Raw genomic sequence first — 20,359 nt, 5'->3', positions numbered from 1 at the left:
CACACTGGGCTCCTGTTCAACTGAGAGCTGATTTTGTGCTGATAGTCACAGCTGGGGGGAAGGGGAGTTGGAACCCAGGTACCTGTTCAGTAGCAGATCCATGCTGATAGCCACACCCTTCAAAGATGGTGAGAAAGGTTTTCCAAGATGGAGTCCATCTAGACACATATTACTTACCAAATTTGAACCAAGGAAATACAGAAAACCTAAACAGACCAGTATTATGCAATAAGATTAAAAGAAACTTAAAAGCCTTCCAATAAAGAAAAGCCCAGTATCATATGGATTCTCAACCAAGTTCTACTAGACTTTTAAAGAACTAATGCCAAACTTCCTCAAATTATTTTATCAAATAGAAAGGGAAGGAGCACTCCCAAATTTATTTCTGTATCACTCTGACATCAAAATGAGTTGGATACACATCAAGAAAAAAAAATTACAGGTCAATATTCCTGATAAACATGGATGTAAAAATATTTAATAACATATTATCTGTCAGAATTCAAAACACACTAAGATTGTGCACACACAACTCAATTAATGTTATTTACCACATAAATAAAATTAAGGACAAGAATCACATGATCATATCAATAGATGCAAAAAAGCCTTTCACAAAATACAGCACCCATTCATGTTAAGAATGGTGAAGAAACTAGGAATAAAAGGAAATTACTCAAAATTATAAAGTCCATATATGACAAACCAAAAGCCAGCATCTTGTTGAACAACTACAACAACAAAACCAACTAAAAGCATTTCCTCTAAAATCAGGAACAAGACAAGGATGCCCACTCTCACAAGTCCTATTCCATATTGTTCTGGAAACTCTATCCAGAGCAATGAGGTAAGATACAGAAATTAAAGGAATACAAACAGGGAAAGAAGTCAGATTATCTCTGAGGATAACATGATCTTGTATGTAGAAGATACAAAAAACTCCACCAAAAGATAAACTAATTCAGGAAAGTAGCAAGATACAAGATCAATAAACAAAAATCAACAGCTTTTCTATACTTCAATAATGAATCTGATGAAAAAGAAACCAGGAAAATTATCCCATTCATAATAACCTCAACCAAAGTAAAATATTTGGGAATAAATCTAACAAAGGAGGTGAAAGATCTTTCTTGAAAACTGTTGAATACTGAAAGAAGAATTTGAAGAAGAGATGGAAAAGCCTCCCACATTCTTGGAGAGGTAGAATTAATATTGTCAAAATGGCCATACTACCAAAAGTAATATTCAGATTCAAAGCAATTCCCATTAAAATGCCAATGTCCTTTTTCACAGAACTAGAAAAAGCAGTCCTAAAATCCACATGGAAAAATAAAAGACTCAGAATAGCCAAAGCAATATTGAGCAAGAAAAGTGATGCTGGAGACAACACAAGACCTGGTCTCAAATTATACTACAGAGTTATAATAACAAACAGCATGGTACTGATTAAAAAAAAAACAGTCATTAAGACCAATATGGAATAGAATAGAAGAGAGAAGGAGGTAGTAAGAAGGAGGGAATTGAAATAGAGCAAAATATGCCATGAAAATGCCAGATGAATCCTACAATTATGTAAAACTATAATGCACTCATAAAAACATAAATTTAAAAGTTTAAAAAGAAAAAGTATTTATAATGGATATAGTGAGTGGGAATCAATAAACCCATTTATTTCCCTGAAATATTGACAAGGACTTGTTGCTTGGCTCCTGGAACATCCCTGATTTCTGTTGTTTCATGTCAATCTTCTTTTTTAAATTTCCACTTCTTTAAGTATATCAAGATTGAGACCTATTTTTTACAATGTAGAGAAAATTTAATATAATAATACAAAATCAGAGCAAAATAATGATGACTGTAAAAGGTAGTTTGCTTTCTCATTAGTTGGATAAAAACACTGATATTTTTTATGAGATCAGAAGTTGAGATGTATTTTAATTTTATAATGTTATCTGTTGAGGAAGTATCATCCATTTTTTTTTTTACCCATCCTGATCTTGTACTGCCTAGATGACCTAGATAAATTATTGCCTCCTTAATCTTGCTTGTCTTTGAAGACAGGACCCTGAAGTCCAGAAGCTGTTCTTCAGTTGCCTGGCTGAAGCTGATTGGATAAAAGATGGCTGCCAGAGTAACCACCAAAAAACCTCGAATTTCATTATCATAAAATATATGAATATTCTTACCTTTTATTATTTTATCTTTCCTTCTCATTTTTTTAAACTTTTATATCTATAACCTCTTGATCCCCAGAGGGTGAAAAGTTGATTTTCGAATTTGAGTCCCACTTCCCTTCTTAGACAAGAATAAAATTCTCTTTCACTGCTTAAGTAGTGCTCAGTCTTTTTATTGGTTCCACAATTCTGAGAGGGTAAATGGACCTAGCCTTTAGGATAAAAAAAATTTGGTGACAATTTTATTTTTCTTATTTAGTTTAAGAATTGGAAACCCCAACTATTAATTGTATCCACCTGGTTCAAGAAGATGTTAATGAGTATTTGTAGATAGCAATAAAAAAAATGTTTCCTGTGCCAGATAACAGGTGAAACACACATTTTGTTTTTTCCTCCTCCCAAGGATCCATTAGAATGGCTATAAATGTAGGTTTTAATATGTATTCCACTTATGACATTGGTTACAATAAAATAAATTCTGATGAGTAAAATAACTTTTGTTAATTTCTAGAATACAGAGATCAGGCAGCATCATTTAACATACACTGAGAATCTCTTTAACTCTGAATATACACCGAGAAAAGGTTATAATTAGAGACAGGCATGTACAGAGAGGTGCTCAAGAAGCTTAGAGTGTGGAGTTACTTGGGGGAAATACGTCAGTATTAAAATTGGTCTAGCAGAAAACTGATAAAGGGGCATCATGATGGAACACACCTGATTTCTCATTAACAACATTGGAAAAAAAAGAGGAAGAGTGTTATATAGAGTACTGTCTTCAAAATGGAAAAGTGAATATATTTGACCCTTAATTTTACACCAGCCAAAGAGATGTAAAAGTAAATTATGATAACATCACAGAAACATGTTTCTAAATTTATATTCTTTATACACAAAATTCATTTAGAATGAACTATAGCACAATAAAGAGGAAAAAAGTGTATTCAGAAGAAAAAAATGTATGAAATCTAAAAAAAAAGAACAAAAATAACCCAGGAGCACAATAAATAACTAGCCGTGTAGCATGCACAGGAAATGAACAGTTCAAGTTAGAACAGGAAATCAGAAGCTTGAGCAGGAGAACAGATACAAAAACCATATAGTAATAAATAAGTTAGAATTTAGGAAAGCTTAATGATGAGATATAATATTTATCTTAACTGTTGACAATGGCAAAAGAAAAGACAAACAGAAAATATAGGGAGGACAAAAAACTGTGTAATAATAAAAACTAAATTGTAGTCTAGATGTGAATATCTTTAAAGTACTGGAATATAGAAAACTAATTCTGATACTTGATTCTTTTTGAACTGGAAAGATCTTTGGGATTTTAAATTATAGTTATTTTCTACAAATTCCTAATATTATTTTGTTCTATCATGATTAATACTTTCCATGATCATAATACACTATTTTTTTTCAATTTTAAAATACACTTGTAGGCTAAAAGAAAATGGTTTAAAAACTTCAAAAGTGAATGAAAATGTAAATTATGACAATCTATAGGTGCATCTGGCATTTGATGAGGAGAAAGGTTTAATTAAAAAATTAAAGGAGACCCACAGGCAGAACAGGCCCAGCAGCCCGCGGAGGGGCAGAGCAGGCCCCCCCACACACACGCCTGCAAGGTAGGCAGAACTGTGACCACCAACAGAACAGACCCAGCAGCCCGAGGAGGGGCAGAGCCGCCCCCCGCCCCTGCAAGGTAGGCAGAACTGCGACCACCAACAGAACAGACCCAGCAGCCCGAGGAGGGGCAGAGTTGCCCCCCGCGCCTGCAAGGTAGGCAGACCTGCGACCCACCATCAGAACAGGCCCAGTGACCTGTGGAGGGGCAGAGCCACCCCCTCCCCGCGCCTACAAGGTAGGTGGAACTGCGACCACCAACTGAACAGGCCCAGCGGCCTGCCGGTGTGGTAGGCACATTGCCCCAATTGGAGGAGGGGCAGAGCTGCAACCCGCGCCTGCGAGGGAAACTTTGCAACTATACAAGAGCAATATAAATATGTAGGAGGAAAATTCAATAACACAACAGTTTCACCAAGCAGAAAGAAACGCGAACAGTATGAAAAGACAAGGAAAGAAAGGACCACAAGCAATGCAAGTCAACTCAACGTTAGAAGAGGTAATATCTACAGCATATGGAATGTCAGATAAAGAATTCAGGATATACATGCTTCAGATGATCTGGAGTCTCAAGGAAGACATAAGACAGCAAAATCAGACAATGAAAGATCACTTCGACAACGAATTACATAAACAAATCCAAGAAGCAAAAGATCAACTATACAGGGAGATAGAGGTTATAAAAAACAAACAGAAATCCTAGAAATGCAGGAAGCAATAAACCAACTTAAAAACTCAATTGAGAATACTACCAGCAGAGTAGAACACTTAGAAGATAGAACATCAGACAATGAAGACAAAGTATTTCAACTTGAAAAGAGCATAGACAGCTCAGCAAGACTGTTAAGAAACCATGAGCAGAACATCCAAGAAATATGGGATAACATAAAGAGACCAAACTTAAGAGTCATTGGGATACAGGAAGGTATAGATGTCCAAACCAAAGGAATGAGCAATCTATTCAATGAAATAATACGAGAAAACTTCCCAGACTTGAAGAATGAGACAGAATCCCAAATCCTAGAAACCTACAGGACGCCGAATATGCAAAATCATAAGAGATCCACACCTAGACACATTATAATGAAGATGCCCAACATACAGAATAAGGAGAGAATTTTAAAAGCTACAAGAGAAAGGAAACAGATTACATTTAGGGGTAAACCAATCAGGATAACAGCTGATCTTTCAACACAGACTCTGAAAGCTAGAAGATCCTGGAATAACATATTTCAAACACTGAAAGAAAATGAGTTCCAACCAAGAATTGGTATCCAGCGAAATTAAGCTTCAGGATGAAAGATGAAATTAAAACCTTCCACGATAAACAAAAGTTAAAAGAATTTGCAGCTAGAAAACCATCTCTCCAAAAAATCCTCGGCAAAACATTACAGGAAGAGGAAATGGAAAATAACAATGAAAACCAGCAGTGGGAGGTAGTATAGTAAAGGGGGGGAAATAATCAACAAGGAAAATAAACCATGTTTAGTAACATAAATAAACAAATATGGCTGGAAGAACAACCCATATCTCAATAATAACCCTAAATGTTAATGGCTTAAACTCACCAATTAAGAGACACAGGCTAGTAGAATGGATCACAAAACAAGACCCAACAATATGCTGCCTACAGGAGACGCATTTGATAGGAAAAGACATACATAGACTGAAGGTGAAAGGTCGGGAAAAATCATATCACTCATATGGACTTCGGAAACAAGCAAGGAGTGTCCATACTCATATCAAATAAAATAGATTTCAAGCCAAAGTTAATCAAAAGGGATAAGAGGGACACTACATACTGCTCAAGGGAACCATACACCAACAAGACATAACAATCATAAATATATATGCCCCAAACAATGGTGCAGCTATGTTCATCAAACAAACTCTTCTCAAGTTCAAGAGTCTAATAGACCACCATACAATAATCATGGGAGATTTCAACACACCTGTCTCACCACTGGACTGATCTTCCAAACAAAAGTTGAATAAGGAAACTATAGAACTCAATAACACAATTAATAACCTAGACTTAATTGACATATATAGAATATACCACCCAACATCAAGCAGTTACACTTTTTACTCAGCAGCACATGGATCCTTCTCAAAAATAGATCACATATTATGTCACAGGGCAACTCTTAGACAATATAAAGGAGTAGAGATAATACCATGCATCTTATCTGATCATAATGGAATGAAACTGATAATCAACGATAAAAGAAGGAAGGAAAAATCATGCATCACTTGGAGAATGAACAATAGGTTACTGAATGATCAATGGGTTTTAGAAGACATCAAGGAGGAAATTGAAATATTCTTAGAGATAAATGAAAACACAGACACAACATATCGGAATCTATGGGACACATTGAAAGCAGTTCTAAGAGGAAAATTAATTGCTTGGAGTTCATTCCTTAAAAAAAGAAAAAAATAACAAATAAATGATCTCATACTTCATCTCAAAATCCTAGAAAAAGAAGAGCAAAATAACAGCAAAAGAAGTAGAAGACAAGAAATAATTAAAATCAGAGCTGAAATCAATGAAATCGAAACAAAAGAAACAATTGAAAAAAATTGACAAAACTAAAAGTTGGTTCTTTGAAAAAATAAATAAAATCGACAGACCCTTAGCCATGATAATGAAGAGAATAAGAGAGAGAACTCAAATTACTAGAATATGGGATGAAAAAGGCAATATCACAACAGACACTTCAGAAATACAGAAGATAATCAGAAATTATTTTGAATCCTTATACTCCAATAAAATAGAAGATAGTGAAGGCATTGATAAATTTCTTAAGTCATATGATCTGCCCAGATTGAGTCAGGAGGATATAGACAACCTAAACAGACCAATATCAATTGAGGAAATAGAAGAAACCATCAAAAGATTACCAACTAAGAAAAGCCCAGGACTGGATGGGTATACAGCAGAGTCTTACAAAACCTTTAAAGAGGAACTAATACCAATACTTTTCAAGCTATTCCAGGAAATAGAAAAAGAGGGAGAACTTCCAAATTCATTCTATGAGGCCAACATCACCCTGATTCCTAAACCAGATAAAGACACTTCAAAGAAAGAAAACTACAGACCAATATCTCTAATGAACCTAGATTCAAAAATCCTCAATAAAATTCTGGCGAATCGGATTCAAAAACATATCAAAAAAATTGTGCACCATGATCAAGTAGGATTTATCCCTGGGATGCAAGGATGGTTCAATATACGGAAATCAATAAATGTTATTCACCACATCAATAGACTTAAAAATAAGAACCATATGATCATCTCGTTAGATGCAGAAAAAGCATTCGACAAAGTACAGCATCCCTTTATGTTCAAAACTCTAGAAAAACTAGGGATAACAGGAACATACCTCAACATTGTAAAAGCAATCTATGCTAAGCCTCAGGCTAGCATCATTCTGAATGGAGAAATATTGAAGGCATTCCCTCTAAAATCTGGAACAAGACAGGGATGCCCTCTCTCACCACTTCTGTTCAACATAGTTCTCAAAATACTGGCCAGAGCAATTAGACAGATGAAAGAAATTAAAGGCATAAAAATAGGAAAAGAAGAACTTAAATTATCACTATTTGCAGATGACATGATTCTATACCTAGCAGACCCAAAAGGGTCTACAAAGAAACTATTAGAGCTAATAAATGAATTCAGCAAAGTGGCAGGATATAAAATCAACACGCATAAATCAAAGGCCTTCCTGTATATCAGCGACAAATCCTCTGAAATGGAAATGAGGACAACCACTCCATTCACAATATCCTCAAAAAAATAAAATAAAATACTTGGGAATCAACCTAACAAAAGAGGTGAAAGACTTATACAATAAAAACTACAGAACCCTAAAGAGAGAAATTGAAGAAGATCTTAGAAGATGGAAAAATATACCCTGTTCATGGATAGGCAGAACTAACATCATCAAAATGGCGATATTACCAAAAGTTCTCTATAGGTTTAATGCAATACCAATCAAAATCCCAACAGCATTTCTTGTAGAAATAGATAAAGCAATTATGAAATTCATATGTAAAATTAAAAGACCCAGAATAGCAAAAACAACTCTAAGCAGGAAGTGTGAATCAGGCGGTATAGAGATACCAGACCTCAAACTATACTACAGAGCAATAGTAACAAAAACAGCATGGTACTGGTACCAAAACAGGCGGGTGGACCAATGGTACAGAATAGAGGACCCAGAAACCAATCCACAAACTACAATTATCTTAAATTTGATAAAGGGGCTAAAAGCATGAAATGGAGGAAGGATAGCATCTTCAACAAATGGTGCTGGGAAAACTGGAAATCCGTATGCAACAAAATGATACTGAATCCCTTTCTCTCGCCATGCACAAAAGTTAACTCAAAATGGATCAAGGAGCTTGATATCAAATCAGGGACACGGCGTCTGATACAAGAAAAAGTTGGCTACGATCTACATACTGTGGGGTCAGGCTCCAAATTCCTCAATAGGACACCGATAGCACAAGAGTTAATAACTAGAATCAACAAATGGGACTTACTCAAACTCAAAAAAAGAAAGATATTGTTTCTTTTCTCAACAAAAGAAACAATAAGAGAGGTAAATAGGGAGCCTACATCATGGGAACAAATCTTTACTCCTTACACTTCAGATACAGCCCTAATATCCAGAGTATACAAAGAACTCAAAAAATTAAACAATAAGAAAACAAATAACCCAATCAACAAATGGGCCAAGGACCTGAACAGAATCGTCTCAGAGGAGGACATACAATCAATCAATAAGTACATGAAAAAATGCTCACCATCTCTAGCAGTCAGAGAAATGCAAATCAAAACCACCCTAAGATACCATCTTACTCCAGTAAGATTGGCAGCCATTAGGAAGTCAAACAACAACAAGTGCTGGCAAGGATGTGGGGAAAAGTGTACACTTGTACATTGCTTGTGGGACTGCAAATTGGTGTAGCCAATTTGGAAAGCAGTATGGAGATTTCTTGGAAAGCTGGGAATGGAACCACCATTTGACCCTGCTATTGCCCTTCTCGGACTATTCCCTGAAGACCTTAAAAGAGCATGCTACAGGGACACTGCTACATGGATGTTCATAGCAGCACAATTCACAATAGCAAGACTGTGGAACCAACCTAGATGCCCTTCAATAGATGAATGGATAAAAAAAATGTGGCATTTATACACAATGGAGTATTACTCTGCATTAAAAAATGACAAAATCATAGAATTTGCAGGGAAATGGATGGCATTAGAACAGATTATGCTAAGTGAAGCCAGCCAATCCCTAAAAAACAAATGCCAAATGTCTTCTTTGATATAAGGAGAGTAACTAAGAACAGAGGAGGGACAAAGAGCATGAGAACAAGATTAAAATTAAACAGGGATGAGAGGTGGGAGGGAAAGCGAGAGAGAAGGGAAATTGTATGGAAATTGAAGGAGACCCTCAGGGTTATACAAAATTATATACAAGAGGAATTGAGGGGAAAGGGGAAAAAAACAAGGGGGAGAAATGAATTACAGTAGATGGGGTAGAGAGAGAAGATGGGAGGGGAGAAGATGGGGGATAGTAGAGGATAGGAAAGGCAGCAGAATACAACAGACATGAGTATGGCAATATGTAAAACAGTGGATATGTAACTGATGTGATGCTGCAATCTGTATACGGGGTAAAAATGGGAGTTCATAATCCACTTGAATCAAAGTGTGAAATATGATATGTCAAGAACTATGTAATGTTTTGAACAACCAACAATAAAAATTAAAGGAAAAAAATACCGAAAAATCAATTGCTAAATTAAAAAAATTAAAGGAATAGGTCATCAGATGGGAAAAGTAAAAATTAAAATGTACTTAGAATTTCCTCAATTTATAAAGTTAATCAATTGAAATAAAACTTAAGTTAGATTACCAACAGGAGAACCCCCCCACACACACACACACACTCAAAACCTTCCTCCTCCCCTCCCCTGCTCTCTCTCTCTCTCTCTCTCTCTCTCTCTCACACACACACACACACACACACACACACACACACAAAATTTATCAGAGAAATGGGAGGAAAATCAGAAAGGGAGATAAGAGGCAAGTACACTGACTGATTGTTGTAAATGACATGACCCTTAGGCACTGTCTGAAGTAGATAACAGTGGTTACTTCCAGGAAGAAGTACTAAGAGCAAGGATGTTGCAGATTAGAGTCTATCTGCTTTATGTCCTTTTGTATTGCTTTCTATTTTTCCATATCTATGAAATTGTTTTTATCACTCAAACTCTTTTGAATTAAAGAAAGCAAGAGGAGTAAGGATGAAGAGACTGTCTGAATACTATTAAATCTAATATAATTAGCCGTGTCAAACATAGAAATATAAGAAATACTGTAGGCTGATGTCTTTTCCAGTTCCTGAAGAAATTTTCTCCTTTGAGGATGATTTGTTTCTGAATTTTCTCCTTCCTGCTTCTGTGGCTTGCAATGACCAAAGCTACCTAGGAAGAATAGACCACACTTGTAGTCTAGAATGAGATAATGGACCTCATAGAACCTGCATAAAGAAATCCTTGTATATGAGCTCTTTTCTTATCACACTCTGATATTACATGAGTGGGCTCCAGTCTTTCAAATCTTGGCTTCATCATTTGGTTGTGATGAAATCCAAAAAAGGTTCTTAAGTTTGATTGGTTTCACTTTTTTCATAACATGTACTGTAGAGTTTCTTGGGTGGACAGTATAAAAATATACAATATAAAACTTCATAAATATCAAAAAACATCACTAACAGCAAATGTCAATATTTTTAATGGTGTTACTGAAGTATAAATTACACTAAAATAAGATTCGATCATTTTATGTTCACAGTGAGGTGATCTTTAGTGAATGCCTGAAGTCATGTTATCAACATCACAATAAAAATATAAAATATTTTCATTACCAAAGTTTCCTTGCACCTTTTTGCAACCAGTAGCCTCAACATTGGCTCCCATCAGTGAGTTTCTTTTGATTAACATCATTTCTCCCTTTCTAGATTTCCATATAAATTAAATCATAGAGTAGGTCTGTAGACTATGCATCAGGATTCTTTCACTTAGCATAATCTATTTGAGATTTATCAGTTTTGTTACATGTATCAGTAGTTTGTTCCTTTTTATTTTTAAGTAGAGTACCATTGTACAGATTTACTATATTTCGATTTATCCAATGAGCAGTTCATGGACATTTGGGTTGTTGCATTGTGGACATATCTGAATAATGCCACTATTAACATTTAGGTAAGGTTTTTGTGTTGATATACACTTACTTCTCTTTCCTGGGTAGAGATATTGGAATACAACTGCTGGGTCTTATATGATAAGATTTTATATAAAGAAAAACAAAAAGAGACAGACACAAGTTTCAGTAGCAAATTAAAAAGGATTGCTTGTCTGAGCTGCCGGCTTTATTTATATCCATAGGTTACATTAGGTCATTGCCATCATTAGAATATATTGCTCATTGTATAAAGTTATTGTCACATGGGCCGGTTTAGGCACAGTGACACATTGGTGTTGTCTAAGAGAGTTCCATTATTCCCAGAAGCTGAGTGTCTGAGATCAAGGTTGAGGCTGATAAGACTTTAGCATATAGCCTCTTCACAAAGGACATTAACCATAGCAGCTAGATATTGAGCATGTATTAGGCATCTTACTAGTTCCTGGGAGAAACTACAGAATATTCCAACCATGGGAAACAGGGCATCTGTTACCCCCTGGGAGTGTGCTCACCAGAGGAATGCTGCCTTATACATTTCCACAGCCAGGACACTTACAAGTATATTCAACTTTATAGAAAAAAAAATAAAACCTGCTATACTATTTATCAAAGAATCTCTACCAACACTGGTATTTTTATCTTTTTTGATTTTAATTATTGTGTTCACTATCTCATTTTATCTCATCTGCTTTTATCTGACTACAAGTGATGTTAAACATCTTTTCATATATTTTCTATCCATTCTCACATCTTTTTTTATAACTTGTCTGTCTGAATAGTTTACTCATTTTTTACCGAATCTTAAACTACAACTTAAATTTTCATTTTCTAAACAGTATCCTTTGAATATCAATCATTTTTACTTTTTTAAAAGTCATCTTTTTTTCTTGAATTTATTTTTTCAATTTATGAAATATTTGTCTAATCCAAGGTAACTAAGTTGTTCTTTTTTTATGTTTTCTTCTGGATGTTTTATAACTTTAGCTCTTATATTTGGTACATGATCTTGGTAGCATGAATATTGTGTGAGGTAAGTGTGGAGGCATAATTTTTTTTCATGATGATATATATATTTTTGGAAAATTATCCTTTCTCCATTAAATTACATTGACTGTATAAATAAGGAACATTCATATAAATTTTTGGACTTCAATTTTCAAATAAATGACTATAGTACATTATGATGTGAGGGAGTTTAAGCTCTATAACTTTGTTTTACTTTTGAAATTTGTGACTATGTTAAGTCATTTGCAATTACAAGTAAAATTGATAATTAGTTTTCAGTTTCTAAAACAAAGAGGAGTTTTCATTTGGTATCTTGGTGTTTCAATTGGAATTTCATTAAATATGTAGTGTAATTAAACAAGAATTAACATTTTGACAACATGGAGTTTTAAAATCCATTAATGTGGTATGTCTTTATATGTCTTTATTAATTTAGGTTCTTCATTAATTACTCTTAGCAGTTTGTTTTGCATTTTCAATGCAATGTTATGCACATGTTTTGTTACATTTGTTCCTAAATTAAGTTACTATGAAATTATGAAAGGAATTTTTTTTAAGAACCTACTTAGAATATTTTCTTCCTTCCTCTCTGCTACCCTTTTTTAATTTAATGATTTCTAGTTTTCTTCATTTTTTTTTTTAGTAAATGCAGATTACTATCTGGTTTCTCTTTTCCTAAAGAACATTCTATCATTTCTAATAGTGCATTTCTGCTAGATTTGAATTATTTCAATTGTGTGTGTGTGTGTGTTTTAATCTGAAGATTTTTTAAAAATCTTGCTTGTATTTTCAAAAGATGCTTGTGTATAAAAATTTTAATTGTGCAAAGCATTTGACATTGTGAATTGTATCTTAACACACATGATATTAGGATATGCTATGACATAGTTTGTTTTCATTTTTTTCTTTTTTTTATTGTTGGTTGTTCAAAACATTACATAGTTCTTGATATATCATATTTCACACTTTGATTCAAGTGGGTTATGAACTCCCATTTTTACCCCATATACAGATTGCAGAATCACATCAGTTACACTTCCATTGATTAACATATTGCCATACTCGTGTCTGTTGTATTCTGCTGCCTTTCCTATCCTCTACTATCCCCCCTCCCCTCCCCTCCCCTCTTCTCTCTCTACCCCCTCTACTGTAATTCATTTCTCCCACTTGTATTATTTTTCCCTTTCCCCTCACTTCCTCTTGTGTGTAATTTTGTATAACCCTGAGGGTCTCCTTCAATTTTCATGCAATTTCCCTTCTCTCTCCCTTTCCCTCCCACCTCTCATCCCTGTTTAATGTTAATCTTCTTCTCATGCTCTTCATCCTACTCTGTTCTTAGTTACTCTCCTTATATCCAAGAAGACATTTGGCATTTGTTTTTTAGGGATTGGCTAGCTTCAATTAGCATAATCTGCTCTAATGCCATCCATTTCCCTGCAAATTCTATGATTTTGTCATTTTTTAATGCAGAGTAATACTCCATTGTGTATAAATGCCACATTTTTTTTTATCCACTCATCTATTGAAAGGCATCTAGGTTGGTTCCACAGTCTTGCTATTGTGAATTGTGCTGCTATGAACATTGATGTAGCAGTGTCCCTGTAGCATGCTCTTTTTAGGTGTTTAGTGATAGACCGAGAAGGGGAATAGCTGGGTCAAATGGTGGTTCCGTTCCCAGCTTTGGTGGTTCCATTCCCAGCTTTCATTTTTTTCTTTCAGCATTTTAAACATGCCCTTCTGATGACTGCTTGCTTTCAGTGTTTCTAAGGGGCCAGACATGGGTTGTCCTAATATTCCCTCAGAGTTATGTGTCACTTGTCTTTTGCTGCTGTCAAGTTTTCTCAGTCTTTACCATTCAGCAGTTTGAATATAGTATGTCCATGTGTGATTATCTTTGTGTTTCTTTTATTTAGGGCTCATTGAACTTTTGGATCCCTATGTCAATGTTTTCCACACTATTTAGAAAGTTTGGGGTCATTACTTTTTCAGCTGTTCACTGCACCTTGTTTTGGTCACCATTTTATGACATGTAAACTGAATCACTTTAGATTTTTCCTCAGGTTTATGAAATTGTTCATTTTCTTCATTTTTTTTTCTTTTTACTAAATGGGATAATTTCTATTTGCTGATATTTAAGATCACTTATTCTGTTTTCTCAAATCTACTATTAATCCCATTCAGTATTCTTTTTTCATTTTTATATAAGTTCCATTTAGTTTGTTTTTTAAGTTTCCATTTCTCTGTCATTAATCTTCATCTATTCACTTGTCAACACCAATACCTGGGCCCACTCAGTTTCAACTTCTATTGACTGTCTTTTTCTTGAGAAAGAGCTACACTGTTTCCTCTGGTTTCTTTCAGACACCCCCACCCCCAACACACTGAAGCCTCTGAAAGGAGTACAGTCCTGCCATCACCTTGATTTCTACCCAAGGAAACTGAAGAAGAAACTTCTGGCCTTTAGCACTATAGAATATATATTGTATTTTTTAAGTCATAGAATTTGTCCTAATTTTAAATCAGCCATAGGAAATTAATACAGCTTCTCTTTAATTTTATCAGCTTTATGGGTGGTATATAATCAACTAACAAAAATATTATATATTCAAGGTATACAATGATATTATGATATACACATATCATTTCCATGGTTAAGCTAATTAACATATCTGTGGTCTTTCCTTCTCTAGGAATTTCTTGTGGCCATGTCTCTAAACACCCCGGTACTCTGGCAACTCTTTATCCACATGCCTCTACTCCAGACTTTTCAGCCTATAATCTTGCAGTTTCTTGTTTCCAAGGCCTTGACCAGCTAGCCAGATCATTTTTTGCTGTATTATTTTTATATTATTGTTTTGGACATTTCCTTCCACATAAAATACGCAACAAATCCAGGTAAGAATTTAAATCTGTACTCATTGGGAAGGTTTTCCCTTGCCACCGTCTTTCAGTTGTATGTAATACATCTTCAGACTTTTTAAATTGTCCAAATTTTCTTTTCTTACAACAACAGTGCCACTTAATAACAGCCAATTTCATTTTCTTTTGATTAACTGTCCTCATCCTTTACTTCTCAAATACCTAGGAAACATAAAGGGGAAGGAAATGGTTGAGCACGGGAAATATAAAGCAATAGAAATCTCAGTTAACACACGAGCAACTCTGGAGCAAAGATTTCCCCTTAGAGGAGGCAAGTGGTGGACAGAAATCCCAAGCCCTGTCATCTCCTCTGCGTTCAATCTTTGACTAAGAACATCCCCCACAGAGTGTGGTCTTGGCTTGAATGTTGCAAAGGATTACATAGGGGCTGCATGGAGTGGATTGCATTCCTTACATCATACCTGAGCATCATCTCTGTCAAATTACTAGATAGAAAAAGAAGCTGTCCATTCAATTGAATGGTAAAGTGAAGTAACACAGAAGAGAGCTTTGACATCAGGCAAATCCAAGTCCAAATACTTTTGGCATATAATTGCTCTTACATTGGCTGTGTTGCATAATGTATCTATCGTTTTTTAAATCTATGAAATGAAAATAATATTGAAGTAAATAATATTGAATTAAATCTATGCTGTGAAAATAACAATTATCTTACTGTTATTGTTATCTTTATTGAATAAATAAATAAAGCTGTTCTGTGGATTAAATGAGATAATGCTTGAGAGGGGCCCAATAGAGAGATTAGCACATAATGGACGCTTAGGCACATTAAAATAACAAATCACCATGATTTTTGATTTGCAAAGTTGGTCCCCAGTTTTGATGGAATATCTTCATACATTTTTGGATACTTCATGAACATACATTTTGGACACTTCATTCCTCTGTGACACTCACTTCATTTCTTTTACTTGGGATGACTTGATTTTCCCTCTTTGTTGCTATGGAAGATCCACTGTCCCTTCTGCTGTGCCAGATAATGAGTCTAGGAGGTCAAGAGGGAAGGCACTGCCATATTAGTCTAAGTCTGTCATTTGGCAGAGAGTCAGCATTTCTTGATGTTGCTAGGATTTTTGCCGTAAGAACAACCATTTGGAATTCTCTCTGGAGAATTTTCATGGTTAAGCAATTTTAATGGAATCCTACTCAAACCACTTTATTCTCTGGAAATTTGCCAGCTATATACCCACTCGTGCATACATAGGAGCATTTCTCTCATTGATTTATCGACATAAAGTCATTTTAGTTCACTCTTATAATTTCTGTTCAAACTACAATTGACCCCTTAATTTAAAGATATTCAACTTATTGCAATTATTCTTTAGTTCTGGCACCTTACATGACTATAATTATTATTCTATAGTATTAATGACACCTAAACAATGATTATGATAATAGTAATAATAATTTAGAATAGTTTGGAACATAACTTTATTTATAATTTTGTTGGTACAGTAATCCTGTTGTATAAATATCAGTAAATATGTTGAATTTTAAAAAGTATATCTTTGGAAGTTTTCCTCAAAGTAGTACTAGTGAGTTAGAAAATAGTAGCATTTTAAAGACTAGAGATTTTTTGCCAAACTAGTGTCTATATTGTAGATATATACAAACATAAATTAATAATAATTTACATCTACCAACTACTAGAGAGAAGATCTGACTACTAGAGAGAAGTACTGAATTGCAGTAAAGGGCCCCATTTTTTTCTAGATCCCTTCGATTATGTATGTACTTTTCTTACCAAAAGGGATGTTTTCAACTCTTTGTACTCAACTAGAGAAAAGCAAAGAAGACATTACTCTCCTCCTAATAGACTTAAACTCTTTGAACTAATATGCATATGGCTTGTCATTAATAAATTTTTGCACCCAATCTAGTAGACTCTGTTATTATAGGATGAAAAATCAGTATGTAATGTGCTTCCATCTCCTTGACTTGTCAAAGAGGAGCTCCTGTGGAGGAACCCAGTCTTAACTGTCTTTGCATGTCAAATGCGAGGTCCAGAGTCCATATTCAGTAAGTATTTGATGATCCAATGGACTGCTCCCATGTCTCAGGCGCTGTGGCCATGGGGTTCAAAATGAATGAGACAACCTTGGGTGTGGCAGAGGTTGTCACTGTCAACACATCAGTACTTCTGGTGGCTATCATGGCTGATGGGAAGTTTCTAGACTCCACATCAATAAGTGCATAAAAGCATGATAGCCAGATTTTGCCTTGGGCATTTGCAAAAATCATCCCTGTGATCTGAGGCTTGAATATTTTAGAAAATTTCCTTTTGTCCTTATAAGTGAGACTCTTAAAACCTTCTTGGTAGAAATGTTAAATTATTTCCAATTTTCTAAATCCAGTGGGTGATCTCTTTATTTATTACTTTATGAGAACCCTCTGAAGTCTGACAACATCCATCGCTTCCTGTGGGTTGGACAGTTTTCCTTCCTGGATTTCTATCACACCATGCCACCATGTTCTCGTTTTTTCGGTCTCTCACTGCATTTTCAGTTTGTTGTGGTGGTGATTGTGGTTCTCTGGTTTTACTTTATTCATCTTTCAACATGTTGCTCTTCCCTTGGAGTCTATTATTGGCTCTCCCGTTTTTCCCATATGTACACTCTGATTTTGCAGTCACCTACTCACATATATGTAACAATCACTTTTATCACTTACATGTTGTTGATTCCTTGAGTGAAATTTTATAATCTAAATCTTAAGCTTCATATTTAAGAGTTGAACTCCCTCCTGGGACATCTTTTTCTAGATTGCCTCCAGGCCCTTCACTGGAAACATAGTAGAAGTTATAACTATTGCTTACTCTGCCAGGAGTCTACTTCTCCATATTTATTTCTTCTATAAATAAACGATTATAAATTTTTTAAAAATTCTACAAACCTATAAGAGAGCCTGTGAAGAAGCTTTGCCCATCCTCAGTCAAAACATCTAAATATTTGTAGAACTTCAAAAGTTTATTCTTTGGAGTCTAACTTTCCTTCCCACTGTCATTAGACAACGGGATAGAGCGCCCGTTGTCATGTGCATGATTTTATTCTTATCTATTACTCTTCTTATAAAATCTCTGCTCTGTAGAAACATTAGTCATCTTTTTAAAAAATATAAAGTGGAAAGACAGTAGAATGAATGGGACATAACTTTTCTACGTTCATATATGAATACATGACCAGTTTAACTCCATATCATGTACAATCACAAGAATGAGAAATTATACTCCCTGTATGTATAATATGTCAAAATATACTCTACTATCATGTATACCTAAAAAGAATAAATTAAAAACAGAAAACAAAAAAATATAAGTGGTGAACTATCTTTTCTACAAAACTTATTTTCCTTCTTTCATATAGAAAAGATTTCACTACTCTTTATTTGTGTGGCATTTGTAACCTTATTTTCTTCAATAATTCAAATATATCATCATTTTGGTAAAAAATGGACTAAATATTCCACTTTGAAGTAGAGGAAAAGAAATTGTTTTAATGAATAAAATTGCAAAACCTGGAAACAAAAGGCCCATCTCAAATGCAAAATTACAAAACAGTTGAAAGCATAAAAAAGAAATGCCAAAGAAAAAACAAAACAAGATGAAACAGAAACAAAAATACAGAAACTTTAGGCCAGGTATGTTGTAGGAGCTCAAAATATGCTACTTTTATTTTTTAAAAAATGTGTCCAAGTTTGTAATAGGATTTTAACCTGGCAGTCTAAAACCCATACGCTGTTAAGTACCAAAATGAATTGCAGAGACTCAGGTAAAACATTGTAAACAAATATAGGGAATAAAAAAGAAAGTATTGACAGATTTGGATATAACAAATTATTAAAAATGTCTTTCTATCAAAAGGTACCATTACAAAAATTAAAAGAAGTGCTATATTTGACAAAAAAATATTTCTAATCTGATCTAGTCTTTAGCAAGAAATATCAGTTTGCAGGTAAAATGAAGTCAGAAGATTTTAGTAAGTGGGCATAGACATAGTCAGCAAAAGGCAGTACTTCTGTTTTTGAAATCCATCTCTGACTGCCACCCAGGGGCCATGCCACACATAAGCTGCTCACCACTATTTGCTAAGTACTTCTTCCTAGAACAGAGTGCTTACTTTGTAGACGTTGGTACCAGACACCCCAAAAACTGTATTGAAACTTCCTTGGTCTGAATATCAGTTTAAATTGCCTCTACTTATTTTGTAGCTAGGTCTGAAAGTTCTCCCATTTTTCCCTGTTCCCTTCCTATTTTTGGTCATACAGCCATTTCCCTTAATAAAATCCTGTTTTGGCATCTCCTTCTTGGTATACCCAGACTAACATGTCCCAATTATAAGATTCTGTATGGCTTAGCCTCTACCTACTTCATCCTCATCTTGTATCATACTTTCTCTTGTATTATCTTTAAGGATTTTGGTTTTCTGTTACTTTATATTTAAATTAATTCTTTCCTATGTTTTCCTAGTTAATACCTATTAATCTTTCAACTCTCAGTTTAAGAATATCATTTTCAGTAAAGCTTATATGTTACGTGTATGTCTTGTATCTATTGCAGTATGCTACATTTGAAATGTGATGCTTCATTTTGTAGTCATTGTGTTAACTGTTATTTACCCCACTAGACAACAAACTGAATGAATAACTAATTGAGTAAACAAACAAACAAAATAAGTATTTTCTTACCATTGTATTTCCAGTTTACTGTAACACATCTAGGTATAAAAAGTGTTCAATAAATCAGTGCAGAAAAAATCAGACATATAAAATCTCCCTTTTTATTGCTGGCAAAGTACACTGCAGTCTAGAAAATATTTGCCTTTCATCCATCAAAAGGTCCTCTCCCTTACCATCCCCCACCTCCCCAATCTACTAAACACATACTTACACTTTTAGTCTCAGTACAAACATCCCTTCCTCTGAAGTCTTTAAAGGAGTTTACGTCACCCCCCCCCATCTACATGGGAAGGCTTCCATTGTGTACTAGGATAGTCCTGAGAATCATTCTTTATAGAGTTTATCACATTTTAAAAATTTACCTGATTTACATAGATATTTACTTGCATAATCACCTGTTTGATTCACTCATTTCTTAGAGCCTTCCTGTAGGCTCTAAGCACTCTGAGGACAGGGATACAATAAATATTTGTTGAATTAATGAAGAAGTTTATCTCTTTAGTCTGTAGTACGGTTGTAGGAAGAAATATTTGCAAAAAGAAAAAGTGGGTAACTGGACAGATCACCTGAATCAATGCTGCAGTAAAATCCGGGTGACAACAATAGAAGTTAGAGCACTATGATATTTAAAAGGAGAATAAAATATACACAAAGCAAACAAGTTGTGACAAAC

The sequence above is a fragment of the Spermophilus citellus genome, assembly GCF_964194105.1.
Source record: "Spermophilus citellus genome assembly, chromosome: 2".
Taxonomy (NCBI): Eukaryota; Metazoa; Chordata; class Mammalia; order Rodentia; family Sciuridae; genus Spermophilus; species Spermophilus citellus.
Note: the sequence above shows the minus strand (reverse complement) of the source record.